Here is a 13,080-nt window from a genome sequence, read left to right as displayed (position 1 = left end):
ACATTGACGGAATTCTTGTAGTGTCTTGGAGGGAGCAGAGCAAAGTTGATACTTGTGAGATTCTGGAATCTGGTTTAAGGTGGTCTTTAAGTGTAGAAGCTTGATTAGGGTAGAGTAAAGACCATAACACAATAGTTTAGGGTTGTTGCATATGGGGAGGTGAGAGTTTTAAGGACAAGATTTAAAAGTGACTTGCAGTGTAAACAATCAATCCACTGAAAAGTTGAGCAGTTTTCAATGGATTTTCAAGGATATTGTTATTTGTAACTTTTATCTTCCTAAGCAAGGGCATCGTGGAATAATAAAGTCATATTAGTGAAGACAGCGGAATAGTCAAGTTGTGAGGGTGTAAGCTGTGGGGATCAGGATGGTTTTGGAATCCATAATCCATGGAACAGCTACTTCTCTTTCCATGGCAAACGTAGCCTTTGTAAGGCATTCTACCACAGCACTCACCAGACCATATGCTGGTTGTGTGTCTCTCTGCCTGGCCCATGTGTGATCTCCTAAAGGGCAGGGGCAGAGCTTACTGTATCCAAACATACAAATATTCAAAAGTACTTGTGGGATAAATGAAAGAAACATATCCAAATGTCTTCCCTGCACCAGTAATGGGTGGAGCTATAGTTTACAAAGAACTTCTTCAATACATGTTCAATTATACTTTTCTTCCGTCTTTCCTTCTCCTGCCCTACCTCTTGCATTCAGAGTTATGGGATAAAAATGTAGTCTGTTTGGAGGGAAGAAAAAAAAATATGAAACTATAACTTGGTGCATCTAGTCTTTAATCAAAGCATGGATATATCTATTTCTGGGAGGAGAGAAATGTCAAAATCAGCATTAGAAATATGTGATGAAACTTGGATAAGCTGGCATGCAGTGTTGGCAGCATGCCTTTTCTTTCTAGATCAGTGCATGAATTTAAACCAGGTTACCTGTCTGGCTACAATATTATAGTGGCTTCATTTTCTTGCTTAATCTTCCAGAATCAATCAGAATTCAGTATCTAAGCTTAGCTACAGTAATTGCCTGGGAGGGAGCTAGGCCAAACTTATAAGGGTCTCTTCATGAGTTTTCTACTAGGCCCACAGCAGTCACTGGAAAGAAATCTCCCTAAAACCCAACACCCCTGCTTTATTTGCCATTTCTATATTCAAGCAACATGTATAGAACACCTTTCAGCTGTTTCTTGCCTATCTATGAGTTCATGTGGTAGTGTGGTCTGCAATTTCTCTACTGGAAGGATAAAAGAAGGCAGGGAGAGGGAGCTTAATCAGGACAGGATTATAGTAGTACCAGATAATAAGAATGCCAATAATTCACTGGATAGAGTCGCATTTGCATAACAGCCTTGTCAATAAAAGGTCTTCCTCTTCTCAATGGAAAAATTAAAAAAAAAAAAAAAATCCAAAAACCAAACCCAGTGCCGTTGAGTCAATTCCAACTCCTAGCGACCCTGTAGGACAGAGTAGAACTGCGCCATAGAGTTCCCAAGGAGCACCTGGCGGATTCAAACTGCTGACCCTTTGATTAGCAGCCGTAGCACTTAACCACTACGCCACCAGGGTTTCTGAAAATTAAAAGACAACCACAAATTCACTGTTTCTGTCAACTATTTGTCTGGGTCTCTTATCTCTATAAGGACCCAGCTAACCAAGATGCAGTGGATGTCTCTTAGGGATACAGAGTCCTGAGAAAGTGAAGAAGGAAACAGGTACATACTCCACCTTGGTCCACTGATGGAAGAACTTTCTAAACTGAAGACATTGCTCATTGAATAGAAGAGGAAATTAGGGGTGAGGTGAGGAGGGGGTAGGCAGTGTCTTGGGAAAGGAGGGGTGGCTAGTATGAGTAGTAGCTGAAAATAAAAGCTAACATTTACTGATCCCTTAAAAAAAATTTTTTTTTTTAACTAATTTGTGTCACAGTCTCATAAGGGAATATTACACAAAAGTGAAAATGAAGGAATACAGAGCTACAAAACAACATGGATAAATCCATCTAACCTAACTTGGAGGGGTAAAAGCAAGTCCCAGAGACTATATATGGCATGATACACTTGTAAAGTTTAAAAACAACTGAAATGAAAGAATATATTGTTAGGCATATATAATTTTATGAGAATAATAATACAAAAAAGCTAGGAAGTGATTCACATATCATTTAGGATAGTGCTTACCACTTTCAGAGAAGGAAGGGGATGAGATAGAGAAGGACCTTTTAGGTAGATGGGATTTTACATGTTGATTATGCAGTAAAACCCGTGAAAGCCAGAACCTGTGTAAGGTGGAAACCTGTCAGGGAAAGAAAACTTATTTTCCACTCAATAGACAATCATAGAAAAGCAGTAACTTCACCCTGTCAAAAGTGGAAAACTTGTGAGACCTGGAAAAACAAGGCAGTCCCATCGAGTACCAGCTCTCCCAGGTTTCACTGTATTATAAAACCCATTGCCCTTGAGTCGGTTCTGACTCCTGGTGACCTCGTGTGTGTCAGAGTAGAACTGTGCTCCGCAGGGTTTTCAGTGGCTGCTGTTTTGGAAGTGGATTTCTTTGGAGGCACCTCTGAGTGGATTTGAGCCTCCAGCTTTTCAGTTAGCAGCTGAGCACATTAACTGTTTGCACCACCCATAAACCTATTATATATAAGCACATAAAATAAAAGAGAGGGGTGCGTACACAAATGATGGAAGTGTGTTGTGGACCAAGGGTTATCATTAATTCCAATTCTGTGTACTTGAGGTAAACACAAACATATACACATAGATAAATATAAAACAAAAACTGAACAAAACAAGTCAGTTACTAAGCAGTTAGCATGGACAGACACGGGGCTCAGCATTTTGTATATGTCAACTCATTTAATTCTTACAACCACCGTATGGGGTAGATAATATTATATCCTCATCTTACAAATGAAAGTTTGGGCACAGAAAGGTTAAAGTACTTGCCAAAGGTCATTTATAGAGCAAGCGGTAGAGGCTTAGAACCTAATACAGCACAGGCCAGACAGTCCAGTGTCTCCTGTAGGCTGCCACCCCCAACCCAGTCCCTTGCCCAGGGCTGTGGTGATGGGTAGTTTTTGCACAGAAGTGAGCACTGGTGGACTAGATGTGCATGCTGTACTCATCGTGGTCCAGCCACAGGCTGTTGCTCTATGAAGTGGTCTGTGGTAAAGAACTTGGCCTAAGCTAATCAGACTTGATCCTGCGAAATATGGATTGTGGCTCATAAAGACGATGGACCAGCTGAAGTAGAAAGGAGAATCCATGCAGAGAAGAAGAGAGATATCAGGAGAAACCATGTGGGCCCGGAGGTAGACCCAGAAAGGTGGGTCTATTTGCATAAGGGGCAATCCATGACGATAGGATATAGTCATAATCTGTAATTGTCTCAATATGTATATATACAACTTCTCCTCACTTATTGACTATCTCGTTATCTGACATTTTGCATTTATGACAATACTAAAAAATCTACTATCTGATTATTTTGCCCATCAGTGACACACATCTAGCAGTAGCGAATGCTGAGGTGCATGGTGAGAGTAACGCTGGCTGTGATGGTTAAGATTGTGTGTCAGTTTGGCTTGGCCATGATTCTCAGTGGTTTGGCAATCACGTAATGATGTAATTCTGCAGTTATTTAATGATATAGTTTGGCAGTTATGTAATGATGTAACGTGGTAGTTACATAATGATGTCGTCATTCCATTTTGCAATTTTTTTGCAATCTGATGTGGTTAACTTCCATTTTCACATAACATCGATTTCGCATAATGACCTGGTCTTTGGAATCTAACCATGTTAATAAGTGAGGAAAAGGTGTGATGTGCCTGCCTAATATATCTTTCATCCTAATAAGCATAGTGGAAGGACTAACCAGAGTAATTAGGGATGAGCCATGTGTGCAAAAAGATGGTGGTAAATGTACTCAGTATTTTCAAATCAGAGATTTCATTTTAGCAATCCTTTTTTGGTGCTGACTTCCGAGGCCGTGGACAAGAAGGGCCTCTGGAGAGCCCAAGGAAGAAACTAGCAGGAGGAATAAAATTAAGTTGAAAACCTCCTTTGACATTTAAGAAAAGTCAACAGCCATCTAAGTGATGAGAGAGACCAGAAATATAACTGGCTGAATGTCAATTTTAAAACTAGAAAGATAGCTGCTACTTTATCTCACTGAGCAGGTGTTTCTGAGCAGTAAATAACTCACGGATGGTCTATTAAACTTTAATGCTTATGATAACAGCAAAGAGCATGTTGCCGCCCTCCTAAAAAAAAGTATATATATATATAAACAAACAGCAATTTTCAACATTTATGCTTTGCACCATTTTCTTTTCACAGTTGTTTTACTGCATTATCTTTGCTATTATCTTGGCCGCAAGTCCCTGCTGTATGAGGCTGATTTGCAATCGTGGGCAGAACAACCTAATGTAATTAACTATCTGGCAAGTGTACAATGATCATTTCCACATAAAAAAGAGTCTCTTCTTGAGTGAACGCCCTCCAAATAAGGCACTGATTCCACTGCTTGTAAAATAGGGGAAGAAGTTTTCTTTTTTTTTTTTTGGAGGTGGGGAAGGCATGTTTATCTGGCTTTCTTCATTTAGTTTAAACTTATCATCTTTGTGAGGTTTTTATTGAAGTAGTAATATGGCAGCTCAAAGTGGCTTTTAAAAATATCTGGAAGAAAAAAATGAAGCAGCGTAATTGGAAAAAGGTTAGACATGAAGAGATGTGCAATTTGAATCAGCCAGATGAGTGTTATCACCTAATAATGAGGCTTTGCATTCCTATTACACTGGCTTTTGTATATGAGCCTTTAAAAACCATAAGCTAATGAAGCTTCTTGCTTCCCCTGTGACTAAGGTCACTGTTGTCGCTGTTTGATGAATAGAGAAAATAAGGCACCAAAACCAGGTGAACTTAGCTTTTCTTCAGTTCAAACCATTTATTAATGCCATGCTTTGGAATAAAACTTAGAAACCTCAACTTTCAGTTCTTTTGTTTGCTTTTTTCTTATTAGAATGCCAAAATTATTTCTTCCCTGCCCAGCACAGTGGGGTCCCCAGGTACAGAGACAGTGAGACATTCTGGGGACAGGGTTGGGGGAAAGACTTGAGGAGCTTGCTTTACGAAAGGCTTAATACCCCTAGCAATTGGGACTAAATCCTCTTACGGAAATTAGGGGGAGTAAAGGAGTGACTCAGCTGTGTGTTAGAGCCAGTTGTGAAATATTCAGGGTTTTACCACCGGCTGTTAAACCTATGGTAGCTTGCAGTTAGCCAAGGTGGGAGCATCTACACCACAGCTATCAGCAACTATTACAAATTAGAGCTTTGCATTCGCTCATCCATTAAGTCAGTTTGCCAGTGCACCACTGAGAGTGAGGGATGAGGAAGAGGGTCTTAGGGTCCCACCTAAGGTTTTAAAACTCTTCATGGAAAGCAGTGTTGTGTACACAAAGATCAGAAGGTGATACCAAAATGGAGGGAGAGGGAGAACACCCAGGGAGTTTAGTAAACTTAGGTTTATGCTGTAAGTGCCAGCTTGGGCCACCAAGTTAGGTGAGGGTGGGAAGGCTGTCAATGGAACCATGGAATTAGTCTTTCCTTTCCCTGGACTTGTTGCCTGCACCTTCATTTCTGTGTCCTCTCCCATCTCCATTCAATCTCCGTTATTCAGTTGTTATTTCATTCAGCAAAACCACTGTTGTCCAGTCAATTCTGACTCACAGCAACCCTATTAAAAAAAAAATATATATAGGACAGGGTAAAACTACCCCATTGGGTTTCTAAGGCTATAAATCTTTGTGGAAGCAGAGTGCCACATCTTTCTCCCGTGGAGCAGCTGGTAGGTTCAAACCACCGACCTTTCAGTTAGCAGCTGAGAGCTTCAACCACTGTGCTACTAGGGTTCCTTTTCATTCAGCAAGTTAGTGTTAAATCTCCCTTGAAGAAGTAATTTTAAGTGGAAAGATGGGGGGAAAGGTCAAACCAATAAGCTAACAAATTTTGGGCTCACGTATCAAAGATTATGAAGACAGGCAGGACCAGGTAGCATTTTGTTCTGTCATATGTAATATTGCCATGTGCTGGAGCCAACTCCACAGGAACTAAAAAAACAACAACATGCTAAAAAAAATTGGCATAAGCATGCTGACTGGGGGCAGGAAGGCAAGGGTGTGGTTGGCAAAAAAAAAAAAAATTTGTGTAAAAATATGGTAATTTAGCACTTTGTGCAGACACTTCTTTTATGCACTTTGTAATTATTTATTTAATCCTCAAACAACCCAATTAGGTGAGTTTTATTATTTGCATCTTACGGATATGGAAACTTAAGTAATGTAATGCATTTGGGCAGTACCTGAACAGAGCTTGCTCAATTAACATTGAGACAATAATCTTCTCCCAGGCATCAGGGTGCTGGAGAAGGCCAGGCTGATGTCCCCTCAGATTCTGTAGAGGGGAGAACACTGATTTAGGAGTCTGAAGATGAGTTCCAGTTTTCTTTTCTGCCCGTTCCCTCATCTCCTGGAACCTCCTTTTCCTCCTGCAAATACAGATCACATCTGCTTTCTTTTCCTTATATATTTTGGTTAGGACTGAAGTGACATTTTAGTTCAGGGTGAATTGTTTTGCGAATATAAGACCAACCCTAATTTCTTCCTACTTGAATTTTCCTGCACCCTGTTTCTCCCACCATCTTCTTTTCCCCAAGGTCTCCATCAGCCTAAGAGATTAATCCCTACTCCCAAAGAAGGTGACCTTTTAAGTCATTTCTAAAACTTGCTAAGATCCTTGAACTGACAACCTATATTTTCTGAAAATGCTGAGTTGTCATAATGGTGTCCATATTTATGACTAATCCTGGGAGAAGGGTCTCTGATCCTCGGAGTGAGAATTGACTCATTACATTTGTAGCTCTCCAGCTATATGCATACAAACACATGTGCGTATATGCAGCAGATTCATTTAAATTGGTATGGGAAGTAGGAGAGGAGGCCAGCCATATGGTGAGTGACTCACGCAGCACTGAAAGCAGAACTGCACGTCGCCACCTCCTCAGCTGCTCTGAGCTCCCTGTAGAGAGCGAGGCGACTTCCCCACTCAGACACCTACCATTGCCCTTGTCTCCCTCACTTCCTTTCTGCTCCACCCACACTCCCCAGCCTCCTTCATCAGAACCTAGATCGCTGAGTGCCTCATTTCTCCAATCAGCCTCCCAGTCTAATAGCCCATCCATGCTTGGAGAAAAAAAAAAAAAAAAACACCTTCCTTGTGATGTGCTGCTCATTTAACCACACTGGCCATTACCAACCCACTCTACAGGAAATGTGCTTCTTCCCCATCCATTAGGCAGTCTGATACAGCAGGGCTAGGGCAGCTTGGAGAGAAGAATTGGGTTCAGCAACCCAGCAGGCTTAGACTGGGGATCCCCAGCAAGCTTGACCCTAAACTCAGCCCTTGAGTTTTAGCCTTGTTTGTCAAGTGATGTTGGTTTAAAAAACCTAGGACTTACTCTGTTTCAAAGAGGACCATGTTAACGCTTACCTAGCATTCATGAGTGCCAGGTACTCTCCTAAAGCATTATCTTGTTTATAAGCATTGTCTTATTTAATCTTCCTATTTTATAGGACCAGAAACTGAAATTCAGGCTGAGAAACTTACTCAAGTTCCCACACTTATTAAGAGTGAAGAGCTGTGATTTTATAGGTTTTTTTTCTCATCTATTTTTTATTGTCTAATTAGTGTTTTCTCCTCCTCAGCCCTCCCCTCCCTTATAACTGTCAAAGATGGTTTCTCTCTGTGTGTAAACCTTTTTGTGAGTTTTTATAGTAGTGGTCTCTTACAGTGTTTGTCCTTTTGTGATGGACTTATTTCATTCAACATAATGCCCTCCAGATTCATCCATGTTGTGAGATGTTTACAGGTTCATCGTTGTTCTTTATTGTTGCTTAGTATTCCGTTGTGTGTATGTATCAGAGTTTGTTTATCCATTCATCTGTTGATGGGCACTTAGGTTGTTTCCATCTTTTTGCTATTGTGAATAATGCTGCAATGAATATGAGTGTGCATATGTGTATTCTTGTGACAGCTTATTTCTCTAGGCTATATCCCTCAGAGTGGGATTGCTGGATCATACGGTATTTCCATTTCTAGCTTTTTAAGGAAGTGCCATATCATTTTCCGTAGAGGTTATACCATTTTACATTCCCACCAGCAGAACATAAGAGTTCCAAATCTCCTTGCAACCTCTCCAACATTTGTTATTTTCTCTTTTTTTTGATTAGTGCTAGTAATGTCAGGGTGAGATGGTATCTCAATGTAGTTTTGATTTGCGTTTCTCTAATGGCTAATGATTGTGATGTTATAGTTCTTTTTATGAAAATTGTAACTGTCATGAGAGGGATTTGTGAGATTTAAACTATGTCATAGAGGGTATTAGATCTTTACTGCACTATCAGATCACCTTAGGCCAAGATATGCTCAATCACCAGCTGCTAGGGCAAGGCAACTGGAGACTCAAGCTTGAAAGAGCTAAGTGGTCCTTTTTAAGTACCAGCGGCCTTCACTTTTCTTTAGTCCTTTCCATTTCCTCAGTCCAGTATTGGGATGGTCTCTGGTCTTTCGCTTTTCTACTTTCAACGGCATTTGGATACCTATTGACTTCTGCTCATATTGCATGATTATAGTCGTATATGTGGTAAAGTCTAGTTATGAAATTTTAGAGCTGTTAGGGACATTATAATAATTTAACCCAATCTTCTCCTTTTCTCATGAGGAAACTGAAGAAAGCGCATTTCTGAGGATGACATGGCAATCACTGGCAGAGCCAGCTAGGTCTCAAGTCTTCTAATTATGCATGTATGGTTCTTTCCTCCATACTAAGCAACCGCTTTCTCTGCTGAATCATTTATTATGTTACTAGCTATGACCTCAGGATGACTTTTCTTCTGTAATCTCCCTTGGTTCTGTGATATAAATATCCCTCTTCTCCTGCTGCACTAATGGGCTCCAAACTCCATTACTACACTCAAATATTCCATCTGGGATTCATTCTTTCCTTTTCTTTGCTTTTTTAACTCAGTCTTCTTTTTGCAGGTGTGGGTAGGCGGTAGTGGTAGTATATGCTAACCAGTTCCATTTCTTTATCCCTATACAGATATTTCATCTCTACTGATACTCAGCCGTTAAAAAAAAAAATAGCATTACAAAAATTCTTGTTTGAACACTTTTGAGATATTTAAAACACAGCATCTTTAAAAAGTGGCCCAGTGGTTAAGAACTCGGCTGCTAATCAAAAGGTTGACAGTTTAAATCCACCAGAAGCTCCTTGGAAACTCTGGGGGGCAGTTCTACTCTGTTCTATTCCCCCTATAGAGGGTTGCTATGAGTTAGAATCAACTCGATGGCAATGGTTTTGGTTTTTTGGGTTTTATATTTAAAAGGATATGAAAAACTTTTTTTCTTCCTGCATTCACTCCAGCCTCTTTGGCTGCCATTTTATGATGACCTTTTGGCCTCAGTTGTTGATCACTGATGCAAACTCTGCACTATTGCAGTCTCTGTCTTGTTGGCCTTAGAGCCTACCTCAGAGTATCCTCTTCTTTGGTAGAATCTCAAAAGTATGAGGCTCACACTTACCATGTGTTAGGGAGAACTATTCATATGAATTAAAGTTAGGTCTACAAGATTTTAGTCTCCCCCTTTTCCTCTCATATGTTCTTCACATAGGAGTGAAGTCTTTGAATAAAAAAGAAGGATACGAAAGAAATATGAGATCCGGAAAACACATCTAGTTTGCTGGATTTAGGAGCACATATCACCACAACGTGTGGACTGAGGCTATATCCTGTTTAGAAAGGACACATTCTTGTCATTGCTGTGTCCCCACTAGTTGGGCTCCAGTGTTCTTATGGGGATTTCCCACTGCAATTTTATCATTTCATAGAGTTTAATAATGACCCCAGACATATTTCCTAGGTCCAAAGAATAGCTGTCCCCAGTGAAGGCTGGTAATATTTACCTGCCAAGAGACTGTGTACAATAGCAAGCTGGACAAAGGAACAGAAATATCTAGCACTGCTGCCTACCTGATTCCTGAAAGATGAAGATTTTAGAAATTAAAGGGAAAGTTGAAATCAAGGGCCAATGAAACACCTTAGTAACTGCCCAAGATTAGTGGGGACATATCAAGAACAAATGAGACCAGCAGGGATGTGCCGTTTGGTGGATGATGTATTCGAAGGCCATTCCGAGGTAGCTAATAAACATCATGCAAACTTTAGTCTGTGGTGTCTCATACTGTGTTGTCTTTAGCTTCCCTGTTAAGTACACAGGTTTATTTTGCACAAGGACCTAACTGACTTGTCCATATTTTAATCTTCTACCTTACTTCTTTTATTCCTTCTGCATGACCCCTGGCCAATGAGCCCGCCAAGGGTGGCTAGCCATGTCTGTGCTGAATGAAACCTGATTGGACAGAATACAGATGTGTCCCTGGTGCTACTCTGTCTGGACAGAATGGGCTAGAGCGTGATCCTATAGCTTTGCATATGTTGCAGGATTCGTTGCAAGTCTTTGATAACAAATAGAATAATAGTGTTTATATTCACACGGGGAAAGACTTACTATCTGAACTGAGCTCCTCTCAGCATAATTACAACTTGCTGAGTGCTGTGGCTTTGGTAAACAATGAAGATATAATCAGTGCACCTATTTGTCCTCCTGGATTCTAGCTGCTAAAGCAATTTCTTTTTTACAGAACTGACAATTTTGCGGTTCTTGTGAAAATCCACCGTTTCCCCCTGAAATCCTGTGAAATGGAGCTTGCCAGTGGAAGCACTATGAAAGCAGTCTGGCTCCCACATCATCTCCGTGAAATTAGGCAGATCATATTTCCAGCACTGCTATTCTGATTGCGTGTTTGTTTAAAATGACAGTTGATGTTGTGTAGCTCTTTCATTAGGGAGGCTCAACAATCTTGACATTATTAACTAACTGCAGCACTTGCTGCATATAAACACTAATCCACAGAGACATCTCAGATAGTACTTGAAGACAAACAAGGCTTTTCAAGTGTGAGGAACCAACAGAAGGTGCTCAGCCATACTTGGAATTTGGCAGGTGTATTATTAGCTATCCACAAGTAAGTCACTTTCCATGAGACCTAAACACCAAGATGTAGAGGGCAAACAGGCATCTGAGTTCAAGTACTTCAAGTTACCAGATAAAGTGCAGAGGGAAACTGGGAACTGCGGCAGGAGGGAAAGAAGCCAGCATAGGGTTTGTTTGCTTTTCCTTTGTTCTATAAGCTTTGGCTGCATTGAGCACCTAATGGTGAATAATGACTCAGAAACGATTACTTTCTTTTCTAGATGTTTTGAGTTGCCTAGGCCCACTGAATCCCTGATTCCAAACGTCAGTTTGGTAGGCTGGGAGACCTGGTATCTCTCACCAAATCTTCTTAGGGCCTGTATAGCCTCTTGCCCTTTGGGGGCGCTGCCCCTTTAATACCCAGAAGGTCTAAAAGGTGATTGGTTGTTGTTGTTGTTAGTTGCCATTGTGTCAGCTCCAACTCATGGAGACTTTATGAACAACAGGACAAGGTGTTGCCTGGTTCTGTGCAGTCTTCATGATTGTTGGTATGTTTGAGTCCACGGTTGGAAACATTGTGTCAACCCAAGAGGTGACTGGACGTCCCCTGCTAACAGACTTTCTGAAGGTGGAAAATTTCCTGATGACATTTAACCTCTCTTCCTCAGTCAGACTCATTTGTGGCTATTCCATTCTGGCCTGGTGGTTCTCGCCTCCTCCTCCTACGCATTGACTCCCTGAAGATCCATCTTGCTGACTACGTGGACATTCCAACTAGGCCTCTGCTTCTGCTCAGTCCTTGTCTAGCTATTTTGAGTTCAACTCCTTCCTTGACCATCCTATTCTGTTTCTGACCTTGGGCTGAGTCTTGGTCTGCACACCTTCTTCCCCCAACTCTGGCTACTTGTTCACGTGTGGGTTTCCTTGAGAAACTCACTATCCTGCTGAGTCCTAAAAGTATTGATTCAGAATTAACTCCTGGCTGACCCCGTGTAGTCCACTGTGGTTCCAAGGTGTCAATTTCTGGCACAGACCTCAAACCCACAGTCCATTTCTATTTTGGGAATGGAACTGATAGTAGGACAATACTACCTCTTGTGGGAAGAAAGGAACAGAGTAAAGGGGTAAAATTATTTTTAAGTCTGTTAAAAAGGGAGAATGATTTTGGAATATCAAAACCATTAATTTCACCTCCCTTTTCTTCCTTTTCCTTTTCCCCACAAATGCCATTAATCTCACCTTGTTGATCCATTAATTTTTCCTTGAAGGGGAGTGGGAAGGTGAGGATGGTGTTCTTGTCCAAAAAAAAAGGCTCTTGAAACCACTATACACCACATGGGGGCAGCAGAGTTTATTATAGCTAAGTGAACTCCAGGTGACTCAGATTTAAGCATATTTACATTGACCACTGAGTCCCTGGGTGGTGCAAATGGTTAATGCACTCAGCTGCTAATTGAAAGATTAAAGGTTCGTGTCCACCCAGAGGCACCTTAGAAGAAAGGACTGGTGATCAACTTCTAGAAAAGTAGCCGCTGGAAACCCTATAGAGCACAGTTCTATTCTGACACACATGGGGTTGTCATAAGTTGGAATAGGATTGATGGCAGCTGGGTTTTTTTTCTTTATATTGACTACCACTGATATCTTCAACATACACTGTACTGAACTGCCCAATATACTAGACTAGAGTCAGCATGAGACAAAAAGTTCAAATACAGAGCATTTCCATAATACTATCAGTTTATCCTGAAAATAACAATATCCATTCCCACGTAAGTAGGGTGATCATATTTTCTCATTTGCCCAAGACAGTCTCAATTTACCTCCAAAGTCCTAGGTTAATTCTTAACGGCATTTCTTTTCACTTTCAAAAATGTCCTGGTTGGTGATGCACATGTTAAGTGTTCCACTACTAGCTGAAAGGTTGGTGGTTTGAACCTATCCAGAGGTACTTTGAAAGACACACTTGGTGATCTGCTT

This window comes from Loxodonta africana, chromosome 15, assembly GCF_030014295.1.
Source record: "Loxodonta africana isolate mLoxAfr1 chromosome 15, mLoxAfr1.hap2, whole genome shotgun sequence".
Taxonomy (NCBI): Eukaryota; Metazoa; Chordata; class Mammalia; order Proboscidea; family Elephantidae; genus Loxodonta; species Loxodonta africana.
Note: the sequence above shows the minus strand (reverse complement) of the source record.